Source organism: Microtus oregoni, unplaced genomic scaffold, assembly GCF_018167655.1.
Source record: "Microtus oregoni isolate MIOR12 unplaced genomic scaffold, Mior012 000079F_ref0000094, whole genome shotgun sequence".
NCBI classification, from domain to species: Eukaryota; Metazoa; Chordata; class Mammalia; order Rodentia; family Cricetidae; genus Microtus; species Microtus oregoni.
In genome coordinates, this window is record NW_024544537.1 from 4078983 (window position 1) to 4093532 (window position 14550).

Below are 14550 nucleotides of genomic sequence, written 5' to 3' on the forward strand. Positions count from 1 at the left end.
AAACTATTAAGGAATGATATACCCAATCAAAGTGCATAGTTTGAGATCTCAGTCCCAATGGATATATCTACACTATTAGTCCAGCACCAAGGGTTTAGGAAATATTGGGGAAGAGGGGGATTGTAAGAGACAGAGAAACATCTAGTTCAATGTGAGATGGTGTCTACTAGGATTGTCAGAAACTATACTCATATAGTTCCAAACGGTGAGTTTCTAACTGTGAGTTGAATAAGGACAACAGCAATAGACACGATGCCACTGCTTGTGCCAAGTTGGTCTGAATGGCCTGTTGGCCTTTGCTTCCACCTGGGGCCATGATGATATCCACAACTGATCTACTGCCAAGGGACATGTCTTTGTCTGTGGCCCTACATAAGCCAGAGTCCTTATTGAAGTCTCTGTCTTCAGTAACCACTGAAGGCCATATGAATGCCTGGAGTCTAGTGAGCCACCTGATTCATATGTTGGTTTCTGAGAGTCTGTACTGCCACCTGGGGCCATGGTGATGACTGGGCCCTACCACAGCCAAGGTCTATGTTGATGTCTGTAGCGTCTATTCCTACAGAAGACCATGCAAATAAATAAAGCCTGGGGCATTACCATATTAGTTTCCGAGGGCCATGCTGCCACCTGGCCATATGGTGATGTCCAGACCTTAGCTGCTGCTGGCTATATCTAGGTTGGTAGTCATCCTGCAGCTGGGGTCTGTATTTTTATCCATGGTCTGTGTAACCATATGGGGCCATGGGAACTAGGAGCATTGAAACTGGAAGTGCTTGTTGAGCCCATCTAGTCCTTCCTGGAAAACTGTGCCATATACTCAGGAGAGATGTCCCCATTCCTCATCATGGAAATGGTGGAGCTGGCCCCAGTGATATGGGCCTAGGAGGACTAGTATTGTCCTTTGCTTGAGGGATGTTCCCAGTAGCAGACTGACCAAATCAGTTATCACTCAGACCCACATCCTCTGCATTGTTTTGAATGACCCTAATATCTACTCAATCTATGACCTACTGGATTGTGTGAAGGGACTGCTCCTGCTGAACTATAGCTGCAGGATCCCTATGATTCAGAGCAACAGCAGGATGTCCAAGAGGAGCTTTAGTGAGGGTCCAATGAAGATGGTGTGACAGGAGCAAGAGACCATGAGCCAGACCAATAACTCATTACAACGAACAGTTGTGGGTGATTGGACAAAAGGGGTTGCATGACAGGCCACAACTCTCAGTGCCCCTAGGACAAATTAGGAGGTGTCAGAGAAAGAGTAAAAATGGGAGAGTCAGTGTGTTTTTGCTGTATGTTTTGGTTTGTTTTTAATAAATTCGAGGGGATTCATTGGGGGGAATGCTGCAGGGGTGAAGAGTGGATAATAGGGGACAGAGAGATGAGCAGGATTCAGATGCATGATGTGAAATTACCAAAGAACAAATACAGTATTGTGTGATATGCATTTATATAATCATTATATGCATATAATTGTATACGTAAAATCATTATATATAATTAATATATATGTATGTATGCAATCATTTGCCATTGATATCTCTCAATATCTATGAACTCAATTTCTCAATGGAAACCTGGAAAGAAGCTAGACATCACTCAACTGAAAAATGAATAAAGAAAATGTATTGCATTTACACAATGGAGTATTACTCATCTTTTAAAAAAACAATGATATCATGAAATTGAATGGAACTAGAAAAAAAAAATCATCCTGAGTGAGGAACACTAGACCCAGGAAGGAAACCATGGACCATACCCACATATAAGTGGATATTAGCTGTAAAGTAAAGGATAACTATGCTATAACCCATAGACTCAGAGAGGCTATGAAATGATGGTATCTCAAGAAATATGCATAGTCAGATCTTCCTGGAAAGGGAAAATAGTTGTTTTTTGTTTTTTTTGTTTTTTTTTGCTGGACTAGGGTTTGATGGAGATGGGAACATGAGGCCTTAGGTTGGGGATATGGCCTGAGAGTAATTAAAGAGGTGACTAGAAATGGAAGGCATTTTAGGGTATGGAAAAAAGCTGGTGCAAAAGAAACTCCCCAAAATCTACAAGTATGACACCATATATGGTTTCTAGAAATAGGGGATAGTAGCTTGAACTGGCCATCTGTTGTAAATAAGCAAGACTTCTAGTGGAGGAACTAGGACACCAAAAACTATCCTTTGAACTACAATCTGTCCTTGTCCTATACTAGGATAAGGGTGGCACAGAGATTCTGGCAGTAGTAAACTAATGACAGACTCAGACCCATGCCAACCTTTGACTTTGCAAGGAGTAACAGAACCCAGAGGCTGGACAGCCTGGGGACCTAGGAGAGAACCAAACATGACTGGAAAAGAATAAAGTAAATGTAATAATGCCTAACAATATTTTGTTATACTATTAGATTGCTGCCTAGCCCAATTATCAACAGAAAACCTTAATCCAGCAATCAGTTGATAGACACTGATGGGAAGTCCCACAGCTAAACATTAGGCAGAACTCAGGGAATCCATCTGAAGAGGAATGAAGGATTGTAGGAGCCAGAGTGGTCAAGGACATCATGAGAAAATCCACAGAATCAACTAATCTGGGATCATAGGTGCTCACAGAGACTGGATCACCAACCAGACAGGCTGCAAGGGATTAACCTAGGACCTCTTCATAGATGTGACAACTGTGAAGATTGGTCTTCTTGTGAGAGGCTAAAGAGTGGAAGCATGAGCTGTCCTTGACTCTTTTCCTGGCTTATGGGACTCTATTACTCATATTCGTATGTATTGCCAGGCTTAATACAAGGAAGGTTCTTATTCTTGTTGCACGTTGATGTGCCATGTTTTTTGATATCCATTGGAGTCTTGACTTTTTCTCAATAGAAATTGAGAAGGAGTGGATGTGGCAGGGAGTAGAGGTGAGGAACTGGGAAGACAGAAGAGAGTGAAATTGGGGTCAGGATATAAAACAAATACATTAAACATGATATCATGAAGTTTGCAAAGGAATGGAACTAGAAAAAAAATCCTGAGTGAGGAAACTCATATCAGAAAAAAGAAAATGTTGTTTATTCACTGATATGTGAATATTAACCATTAAATAAAATACAAAAACGAAAGACTTGAACTTGATTAAAAATAGGCAGAAACAATCAATAAGACAAAGAGTTGGTTCTTTGCAAAAATCAACAAAATAGGTGTGCATCCAAAGAGACTAGGCTCCCAAAAAGTCAGTACATGCAGTAGAATCAAAACCTGCTGTCATTATCATTGGATTCTCAGTCTTCCCTCATAGCCAGCCACATTCAGAGAGCCCAGTTTGATCACATGCTCCATCAGTCCCAGTCCAGCTGGGCTTGGTGAGCTCCCATTAGATCAGTCACACAGTCTCAGTGGGTGGATGCACCCCTCGTGGATCTGACTTCCTTGCTCATGTTCTCCCTCCTTCTGCTCTTCATCTGGGACTTGGGAGCTCAGTCCAGTGCTCCAGTGTGGTTCTCTGTCTCTATCTCCATCCATTGCCAGATGAAGGTTCTATGGTGATATGCAAAATATTCATCAGTGTGGCTATGGGAGAAGGCCAGATCAGGCACCCTCTCCTCTGCTGCCCAAGGACCTAGCTGGAGAAATCCCCTTGGACACCTGGGAACCCCTCTAGAGCCAAGTCTCTTGCCAATCCTAAAATAGTTCCCTTAGTTAAGATATCTTCTTCCCTGCTCCCATATTGACACTTCCTCCATCTCAACCATCTCATTCCCCCAAGCTCTCCCCAATCCTCTCCTCTCCATTCTCTCTCCCTATCTCCCCATCCCTCCAACACCCCTACCCCCATGCTCCCAATTTTTGCATGGCGATCTTGTTGACTTCCAATATCCAGGAGGATAAATATATGTTTTTCGTTGGGTTCACCTTCTTATTTAGTTTCTCTAGGATCACGAACTATAGGCTCAATGTCCTCTGTTTATGGCTAGAATCCACTTATGAGTGAGTACATACCATATTCCTCTTTTTGGGTCTGGGTTATCTCACTCAGGATAGTGTTTTCTATTTCCATCCATTTACATACAAAATTCAAGATGTAATTGTTTTTTTACCGCTGAGTAGAAGTTTAATGTGTATATTTGCCATACCTTCTTTATCTATTCTTGTGTTGAGGGGCACCTAGGTTGTTTCCAGTTTCTGGCTATTACAAATAATGCTGCTATGAACATAGTTGAACAAATGCTTTTGTAGTATGAGTGGTCATCTCTTGGGTATATTCCCAAGAATTGCTGGATCCTGAGGTAGGTTGACTCCCAGTTTACTGAGAAACTGCCACACTGATTTCCAGAGTGGTTGCACACGTTTGCATTCCCATCAACAATGGATGAGTGTTCCCATTATTCCACATGCTCTTCAGCATAGGCTATCATTGGTGCTTTTGATTTTAGCTATTCTGACAGGTGTAAGACCTTATCTCAAAGTTGTTTTGATTTGCATTTACCTGATCACTACGGAGGTTGAGCATGACCTTAAGTGTCTTTTGGCTATTTGAATTTCTTCTGTTTAGAATTCTCTGTTAAGTTCAGTACCCCATTTTTTAATTGTAACCCATTATTCTTAAATATGTTAGCCACATTGCTTGGTACCTTTCTCAGTGGGGTAGGTCACATTCTGCTTCTTCATTGTCTAAACAGGACTGGACGAAGAGCTTCCTTATTCCCAGAATACTCCTGTTCTCATTGACCCACCTCTACTTCCTGTCTGGTTGTCCCGCCTATGCGTCCTGCCTGGCTACTGGCCAATCAGCATTTATTTAAAACATAATTGACAGGATACAGAATTGTTCCACACCATTTCTCCCTCTTCTTCTTCTTCTTTTTTTTTTTTTTAATAAGGAAAGTATCTGTGGTCCATTTTTTGGAAAAGTGGGCATAGTATTCCAGGCTACTTCCTGCTGGTTGGAGGCACTGATAATCTTATGGGGACCTAAAGAAAATTTAGAATTATGATTAAGTCCTGACTAGAGTTTCCTATGAGTCTTGATCATCTCAGATATCAGTCTTGAATATGTTTTGAATGTAGAACTCAGCCATCTGGGTCATCTGTTCCTACTGGAGATTTCTCAGGTGGTCTTCCTTGATGAAATCTGATTTTTCTTAACTCAGACTGCATCCACAACCTCCCAAGTGCTGGGATTAAAATTGTGCACCAACACAGCTTGAATTAACAGAGGTCTGTTTGCTTCTACGTCCCAAATGTTGGGATTAAAGGTGTGTACCACCACACCCAACTACTCTCTTTTTTTCTTTTAAGGACTTTACCTTTTTCTTTCAAGCTTGCACATATTTTTTTAACACACTCTAAACCATTTAGAGGTTTTCTCATCTTTGAATCTCTCTTTACTGTATCTCTCTCACTGTTTCTGACCAGATGTTTCTTTAATTTGTTAAGCAATATGGGTAGGGTTAAAGTCATGGCTTTGATGGTCAATCTTGTTATACGTATATTTCTGCTCTTGATTAAGGTATTTTGATCGTGTAGTTCATTTAAAAATGTAATGTATAATTAGAAAATATAGGTTGCTAATGGATAAGCTTGCAGTCATGTTAGTTAGATTTTCTAGATATGCATAGAGATATATTTCAGTTAGATAATCATTTTTCATATCTTTCAAAGACTACAGAATATGGCATTTAAAATGTTTTAATAACTTAGGGCTTTTCATAACAATGAGACATATCTGCTCCTGGTGGCACCAATCTACTTCAAGAGGAAGATGGGTATCAAAGAGGCATCTTATGGAGTGGGTTAGCCATTTGGGCAAGAAACTGCTCTTGCATGTACTGATGCATAAACTGGACATGAAGAACATGAAGAGAGAAGCCTGCTAATCTTGCCTAAAGGTGAGATTATCCTTCAGGGTTCCTGTTTTATGAAAGAGTCTGAGGGATATTCTATAGGACACAGAAGAAAGTGACTGAACTGTCTTTAAAATTTCCTGCTTCATGGAAATGTCTGCTGGATATGGTGGGCCTGTAGGCTGAAGATAGATGCCCCAACAGTACAGAAGAACATTGGGTGACTGTCCAGGCAGTGAGTCTCTGTCAATTCTAGAGTTTTAGAAGTTGCTTACAATGCACTTCCTATTTCCTTAAGTAATATTATATCCTTCTGGAGTCATTGATGGAGTTGAAGAATTTAAAGTTATAGTTATAATTTTCCTTAGTTATAATAAAAGATAAAGTAGATATAAATATTGCAACTGTAATTCTTGCTTGATAACTACTTTGTTATATGTAATTTTACTATGCTAAAGTTAAGTCTTTTTTGTTTAAACAGAAAAGGGAAAATGGTATAGGAGTTCCTTCTGTTTGTGTGTTGCTTTCATTGGATAATGAATAAAGAAACTACCTTGGCCTAGTTGATAGGACAGAACTTAGGTAGGCAAAGTAGACAGAACTGAATGCTGGGAGGAAGGGCAGAGTAGCAGATGCTATGTATCTCCTGCCTGAGATGGATACTGGTTAGAATCTTGCCAGTAAGCCACAGTTACGTGGCGATACACAGATTAATATAAATGGGTTAAATTAAGATGTAATAATTAGCCAATCAGAAGTTAGAGCTAATGGTCCAGACAGTTTTAAATGAATACAGTTTCTGTATGATTATTTTGGGTATAAGCTAGCTGGCTTGCTGGAACAAACAAAGGGCCACTGCTCTCCTTACAACAAAAAAAGAAAGCATATTTAAGAAATGGTGCTGGCATAACTGGATATCAACATGTAGAAAAATGAAAATAGACCCATATCTATCACTATGCACAAAACTTAAGTATAAATGGAACAAGGACCTCAACATAAAGCCAACCACAATGAACCTCATAGAAGAGAAAGTGGAAAATACACTTAAATGCATTGACACAAGAGATCACTTCCTAAATATAACCCCAGTGGCATAGCCAGTGAGAGAAACAAGTAAGGGACCTCCTGAAACTGAAAATATTCTGTAAAGCAAAGGACATGGTTAACAACACAAAAGAGCAGCCTACAGAATTGCGAAATATGTTTATTAACCCTACATCAGACAGAGGATTGGTCTCTTAAATATACAAAGAACTCAAGAATTTGGTCATCAAAATAACAAATAATCCAATAAAAACTGGAGTATGGACCTAAGCAGAGAACTCTCAACAGAAGAATCTAAAATGGCTGAAAGACACTTAAGGGAATTATCAACATCCTTAGCCATCAGAGAAATTCAAATCAAAACAATACTGAGAGTTCATCTTATACATGTAAGAATGGCCAAGATCAAAAACACTGATGACAACTTATGCTGGATAGGATGTGAGGTAAAAGGAAAACTCCTGCATTGCTGGTGGGAGTGCAAACTGGTACAGTCCCTTATGGATATCTCTATGGCAAGTTCTCATAAAATTAGGAAACAGCCTTCCTCAAAACCTAGCAATACCACTTTTGGGTATGTATACAAAGGATGCTCAATCATACCACAAGGATATGTGTTCAACTATATTCACAGAAGCATTGTTTGTCATATCCAGAATGTGAAAACAACCTAAATGCCCCTTGACCAAAAAATGGATAAGGAAAATATGGCAGACTTATAAAATGGAGTACTACACAGCAGAAAAAAATGACATCTTGAAATTTACAGGTAAATTGATGGATCTAGAAAACATCATATTGACTGAGGTAGCCCAGACCCAGAAAGAAAAAATATGTGTACTGACTTTTAAGTGGCTTTTAGATATAAAACAAAGAAAAGTACCCTACAGTTCACAATGTCAGAGAACCTAGACAACAATGAGGGCCCTAAGAGAGACATGCATGGATCTAATCTACATGTAGAAAAATACAATATCACCTGAGTAAATTGGGAGCTAGGGGACAATGAGACAAGGCTGAAGGGGAGGGGAGAGAAAGGGAGGGGAGCAGAGAAAAATTTATAGCTCAAAAAAACCAGTAAAAAATCAATGGGAGTGTTAATTATAATCTCACCATATAAAATTAAATATACAGTAATAAATGGTACAATAAATTCTTTCTGTCCATATATTATTACATGGATCCTTCAGTACTCATCAAAAAACTCCTTTTATATAGCAGATGATGATTTTTACAGAAATTCACAATTGGTTAATTTTCAGAGAATAAGAAACTATATATTACAAGTGCTACATGGAACATCTAAAATGCAATATTTATATGTGAGCCTGAAGGGTCATAGTAGGAGGAGTATAAAGTCCAGAAAAGCTAAAGATAGTAGATTGGGCAATGAAACAGTATTTGCTGATATGAAAATGTGTCAATGCAAGCATGAAGTTACAAAGGTTGTGAGCATATGCACAAAGTCTTCACTTGACCAAATCATCCAAAATCCCAGAATACGTGAGGGAGGAACTTATTAAGCCCAACTTCTATCTAATTATCTATTTGTAATTTATGATATCTAGGGGAGAGATAGTTAATATTCTTCAGGAATGCATACCCTTATAGGCTACACTATCTCTAGTATACAATCATTCACCCATGCATATAAAACAGCTAAGTTATTTAAAAATCTATAGAGTAAAATTTTTCTTGGCATAATTTCTAAAACATTATACATTCAATCTATATATGATGCATAAAATAAAACTTAATGTTTAATAAATAAATCATACCATAATGGATTTACTTTGTGTCCTCTAGATAACTGAGCTGGGTTAGATAAATAAAATCTTTCTAAAATGATACTGGATAAATGTTGTCCCAACATGTTTCCATTATAAAGATGTTAATGTTTTTCTTTAAAATACGACATAATACCAATTTCATATTTTTTCTTGAAATTTAATCTAATTTAGCTAAAAGTCAAAGGAATGGAATGAGGCATAGATATATTTCTAAAATAGTGGGGATTATGTTATGCAGTATGATGAATGGATATAAGATATTTATTGTTTGTACATTACTAATCTTAAAGTTCAAAGAATTTTTACATTAATAGAGGTTAAGAAAACTGTGAAATTAAATTATATGGATGATTATCAAATTTTTAAAAGTTTAAAATCTTTATCAAAAATTTTCATGCTGTTTGAAGAGCAAGATATTTTATGAGAAGCATCTCTTCCACATAGGTATCCTGTGATAAAGATTTAACCCCAATCTAAAGATGACATAAAATAAACATTTTTAAATAGAAAGTTTTGGGTAAAAATTTATGTTTGTTATATTAAGTTTTCTAGGAAACTTGATTTTAATATGAAGAAAAAGTTAATTTTCCATGCTTTTTTCACATTTGCTGAAATACATTATACAAAATCTACTTAATAATTCATAAAACCCTTTATATTCCATAATTTCCATCTTTGTGCTTTCTTTTGAGAGTAAAACCTTCACTAATAACAATACTTACTGGCTCTGTAAGAAGCAGGTGGCAACACTGCTTTTGAAGATTCCACCAAATAGGGACATCTCTATTTTAAGAGTGTTTGTACTTATGTACTACAACAAATAATTCCTCTTAAGACATTGCTACATTTTTTTTGCAGAAGTTACACATGAAATATGATCCTCATATTGAAGATAAAGGTCTCTTTATAAAGATATTGCACCACATGAGAAAGTCAGGGAGAAATCAGGAGAGCTATAAAACCAAGGTCAAAACTCAGTTTTAGATGTTTAGAAATAGGATAGAAAATAAAATGCCAAAAGAAATGCCATGTTCAAATAGGGATCTCAGAGTGAAATACTTACCTTTTGGACATTTTAATGGGTGTTTTCGTCTTACCTCCTTCAACTGAAGTCTTTTAAACTTAAAAGAATGAGAACACAGTTCCCAACACTTTGATATGATTTCTACAGGGATGTTAACGGTTGACTGGAGACTCAATAAATACTCAAAATGCGCAGAAAAAGTTTATATCTTCATGAAACCATCTAGAGGTTTCTATCATTTCTATCCCACTTTCTCCTACCTTCAGTTCCTACTGTGTATCCCCCACTACCTCTCAGATCTCAAGTAGTGCACATATAAATAAAAACCACTAAATGGATCCAGTGGTCTGCATTTGTACACACACACACACACACACACACACACACACACACACACAAATCAAGGTTTCTTGAAGGGCAAATTATTATAAGGATATCTATGAAATGTATAATATAACATAGGTTCATATATACTATGTGTATGAACAGTCTAAAGTTCTTTCATTGTAATCAACCACTTTAAGCACAGTTTTTTTATATTTAATAGATAATAAGACAATATGAAATTATCTAAATTATATTTTTCTAAGATTCATACTTACTAATGAAATTCAAGAAGATGGAATTGGGGGTTTTATTGGATTCCTTTGTCTGTTTCCCCATTGAATAGATCTGATTTTTTTTTGCTTCTTAATACAAGTTTGGCTGTTTAATTTATTTATTGAATATATTTGGCCAAACCTGGCTTATTGAGACAAAAGCTGTGACCCATTTCTGAAAACAAGATAACAGATAGCAATTACCTCATGTCATGATCCAAAAGACGGATTGAGACAGTCACTGGATATTTTGCCCCTCTTTTCAATGTGACCCCAGGAATAAATTTCCATTTCCTACTTATTACTATTAAATTTCTACCACTAGTAAAGTTTCTCTATATATGAATATATATTTACATATATATTCATAATACATACATGCATACATACATATAGACATATATAGTGCATGTGTAAGACACTTATAAATTTAAAAAAATTGGATATTTATCTAGCTTTGATGTATTATTTAAAGAATATCAAATGAGCACAATTTGGTGTGTTTATTTAAATTTTTCAAATTGTAAACCTATAAATAAATTCAAATAACAGGATAAAATGTCATTTCTTACAGAAGTCCTGAATTTCTGATCATGTTTGTTTTCTTACCAAAATTACCTTCATGTTTACTTCATGCATGTAAATGGCATTTCATTATTTCTTTTAATAAATCCACATTTGACACAATGCCATTCTGGTGCTAAATGATCAGCTCCTAGACAGTATTCAGATTTTTAATTCATATTGATGTATTTAAATCACCTGGTTGTTTTAGATCTACCAATAGCTGTTCCTTTCTTCCTATATCTACAAGATTTTTTTCTATAATCTTTCATAACTTTCCAGTCAAAAATGGATTCAGCAATGAAATATTCCTTCGTGTATACTAATTGTGCAATAATTTTCTATTATTTATTACTGGTGTTTGTCTTCTTTGATATCTCCTTCATTTGACAGAGAGATGTAGTGAAGATATATGAGACCTCAAAATTATTTTACCATGCCACAAAATTTAATATGCATTTGTAGACACAATGAATATGCTAAGTCTTTTTCCCATACCAAAACGTGATACTCTTGACGACGTCTGTTGTCTCAATTTTATGGTTAAAAATGAATATCTTGTTATCTAAATAATTATTTCCAGCTTACAAAGTCGAGACAACATTTTCTGAGTTCTGTTGTCTTGGGCATCCTTTGTTAGAAATTTACCAGTATCACTTTAATTTGAAATGCAGAAAACATCATGTCATAAAATGCTTCAGCTGGTAAGGCTTTTTCCTTTTAGCTTTTCATCTTATTAACCAGAATATTTTGGAAGACTCACTTCTCTAAACTTTCATTAGTATGAAAATTGAAACTTTTGCCTTTAAAGGTATTTAGGCATCAATCTTGGCAATGTATATAAAACACCCTACAATTTGCTGATATAAGGAAAAAACTCATTATAATATAGGATCTTATTATTTTTATATGAATCTCCAAGCAGAAACACTTACTTATGTGGAAGGATATAAATAAATTTTTCTGAGAAAAAAGAATCATATAGTTCTGAAAGTAAACTACAGTCATATATCTTATAATAAAGTTTCAGTTCCTTGCAGCCAAATATATAATGCTGATGCTAGAAAATTATAATGGGACTGGAAAGTTCTTATCACCTATTAAGGTCTCAGCCATCCTATTGTCACAATGCAATATGTTACTCTAAGATACTATGATAGAAAATACGCTCTCCTGTACTCATAAGAACAGTGCATGTAATTAAGTAACTATGCTTAAAAATAAGAGTAACCAACTGTATTAATGATTGCTATCTAGGATAATATACTTTTGTCATAATTTTAAAGTGAAATCATGCTTAGAAACAAATTTTATAATCTACCATTTTGCTGTGCTATACTCCCAAGAGGAATATCAATCATGACATATTTTCATTGTTTTTTATTTTGTATGAATATATTCTGGTGTTTACCTAAGAATGAAATCACCTCGCTATGGATTTCTTAAAATATATTATTGATGGGAAGTGTCTGAACTGTATTGTTCCTTTAATATTTAGTGCAGCAATGTATTTATTCTCTAGTGGCCAGTCACTGTCCCAGATTTTTCAGAAATATATTATCAACTTTATTGCATATATATATGCATATATATATCCAGAAAAATCACAATGAAATTTAAGAAGGTAGGCTCGACAGTACATGAAATCTAAGGCCCTAATTTTATATCTAAGAAAAGTGCAGAGACACTTCTTCACTAGTTACTGAGTTGTTATCACTAAGCATTTTGCTACTTGTTTTTTATAAATAATCTTACCCTGATAATATGAAAGTATAGTTGTGAAATTCTAATGCACCATTTAAACTTATTTTTTTCTCAAAATAGCAAAGAAATAATGAACAGGGTTTAATCTTCTTTTGGCAATTGCCAATAAAAGAAGTTTAAAACTTACAGCAAAAAAGCAGATTAATATAGTTATATAGAAAAGCTAAACAGTGATTACCTTCAAAATGTCATGTTCACCACTTTGATGCAAAGATAGAAGAAAGTTGGAATGCAGCCATAGAAGATTTTTAAAAATGATTGAGGATACTTTAGCAAATAAGATCAATATAAAATTTGGTGACTTTGAATGGGTTAGAGGTTTGCTTCCTATCTCCCTCTATCTTTCACTTGCAATTAAAAATTTTTGAATTTAATTGACAAACAACCAATGCATATTTTCCTGAATTACACTGTGATATTTGCTACCCATATACATTTTGGAATGACTAAATAAATTTAATTAATATATTCATCCTCTCAAATATTTATCAGTTTTTCTGGTCCTCTTCTTGATATAGAGAATATTTACCACCATCTCTTTAGCAATCTTGAAATATACATGCTATGTAATAGTTTTTCTTCTAAACTAAAGTTTCTGACTTTTTGGCCCATGTTTTACTGCTCATGTATAAAGCCAAAGGGAGGTTTTATGTCTTCCTATTTTTATAAGGTTGAGTTTGCTTAAGTGTTGGGGGAGGCTGTTTGTGCATTTCCCAACCTCCAAGACTTCCAAAATTATCACACAAGAAACATATTATTTGCAATACTGTTTGGCCAATAGCATAAGTATATATCTAGCTTTCTCTTATATCATACACTAACCCATCTACATTTATCTGCACATCACCACAAGGTCAAGGCTTATGGTCAAATTTTTATCAGGATCCATCAGAGACATCTGTCCACAGAGGCAACTACATATCTTCTCCTGACTCTGCCTTCTTTCACCCAGCACTCAGTTTATTTTTTCCTACCTATCTCTATTCTGTCCTGCACAGGCCCAAAACAGCTTCTTTTTTAACCAATGGTATTTAAAGCAAACACTGGAGAATTCTGCCTCATCTCTTCTTTTGTGTCTAAATAAAAAAGAAGATTTTAGCTTTAATATAGTAAAATTACATATAACAAAATAGGTATCAAGTAAGAATTACATTTATAATGTTTACATCTACTTTATCTTTGATCATAACTAAGGAAATCTATATGTATTTTTCAACTCCATTCAAGACTACAGAAGGACATAATATTACCTAAGTAAACAGGAAGTGCATTGTAAGCAATTTCCAAAACTCTGGAATTGACAGAGACATCTCACTGCCTGGATAGTCACCCAATGTTCTTCTGTATCATTGTGCCACCCATCTTCAGCGTATCAGCACATAGTTTCTGACAGACATTTCTATGAAGCAGGAAATTTCAAAGACAGCTCCACCTATATTGGCAGTTTGTCAGTCACTTTCTTCTGTTTCTCACAGAATATCTGACAGACTCTTTGATGAGGCACAAACCCTGAAGGACTATTTTACCTGCTTTAGGCAGCTTTAGCAGTTGTTTTTCTGTGGGTCCTACAAGTCCAGTCAAACAAGCAATTTCTTGCCCAAATGGCTAACAAACTCCATGAGGAACCTCTTTGATGCCCATCATCCTCTTGAATTAGATTGATGCTCCCAGGAGCAGATGTGTATCACGTCATGAAAAGTTGTAAGTAAATAAAATATTTCAAATACCTTATTCTGTTCTTCTTTGAAAGTTTTAAAGAATCTCTATCTAACTGAAATATATATCTATTATATATTTAGGTTATATATATATATAACCTAATATGACTACAAGCTTGACTATAATAGATAATTATCTATTGAAATATATTTCTTAATTATGCATTACATTTTAAAATAAGCTACACAAACACAATACCTTACTCAAGTGTAGAAA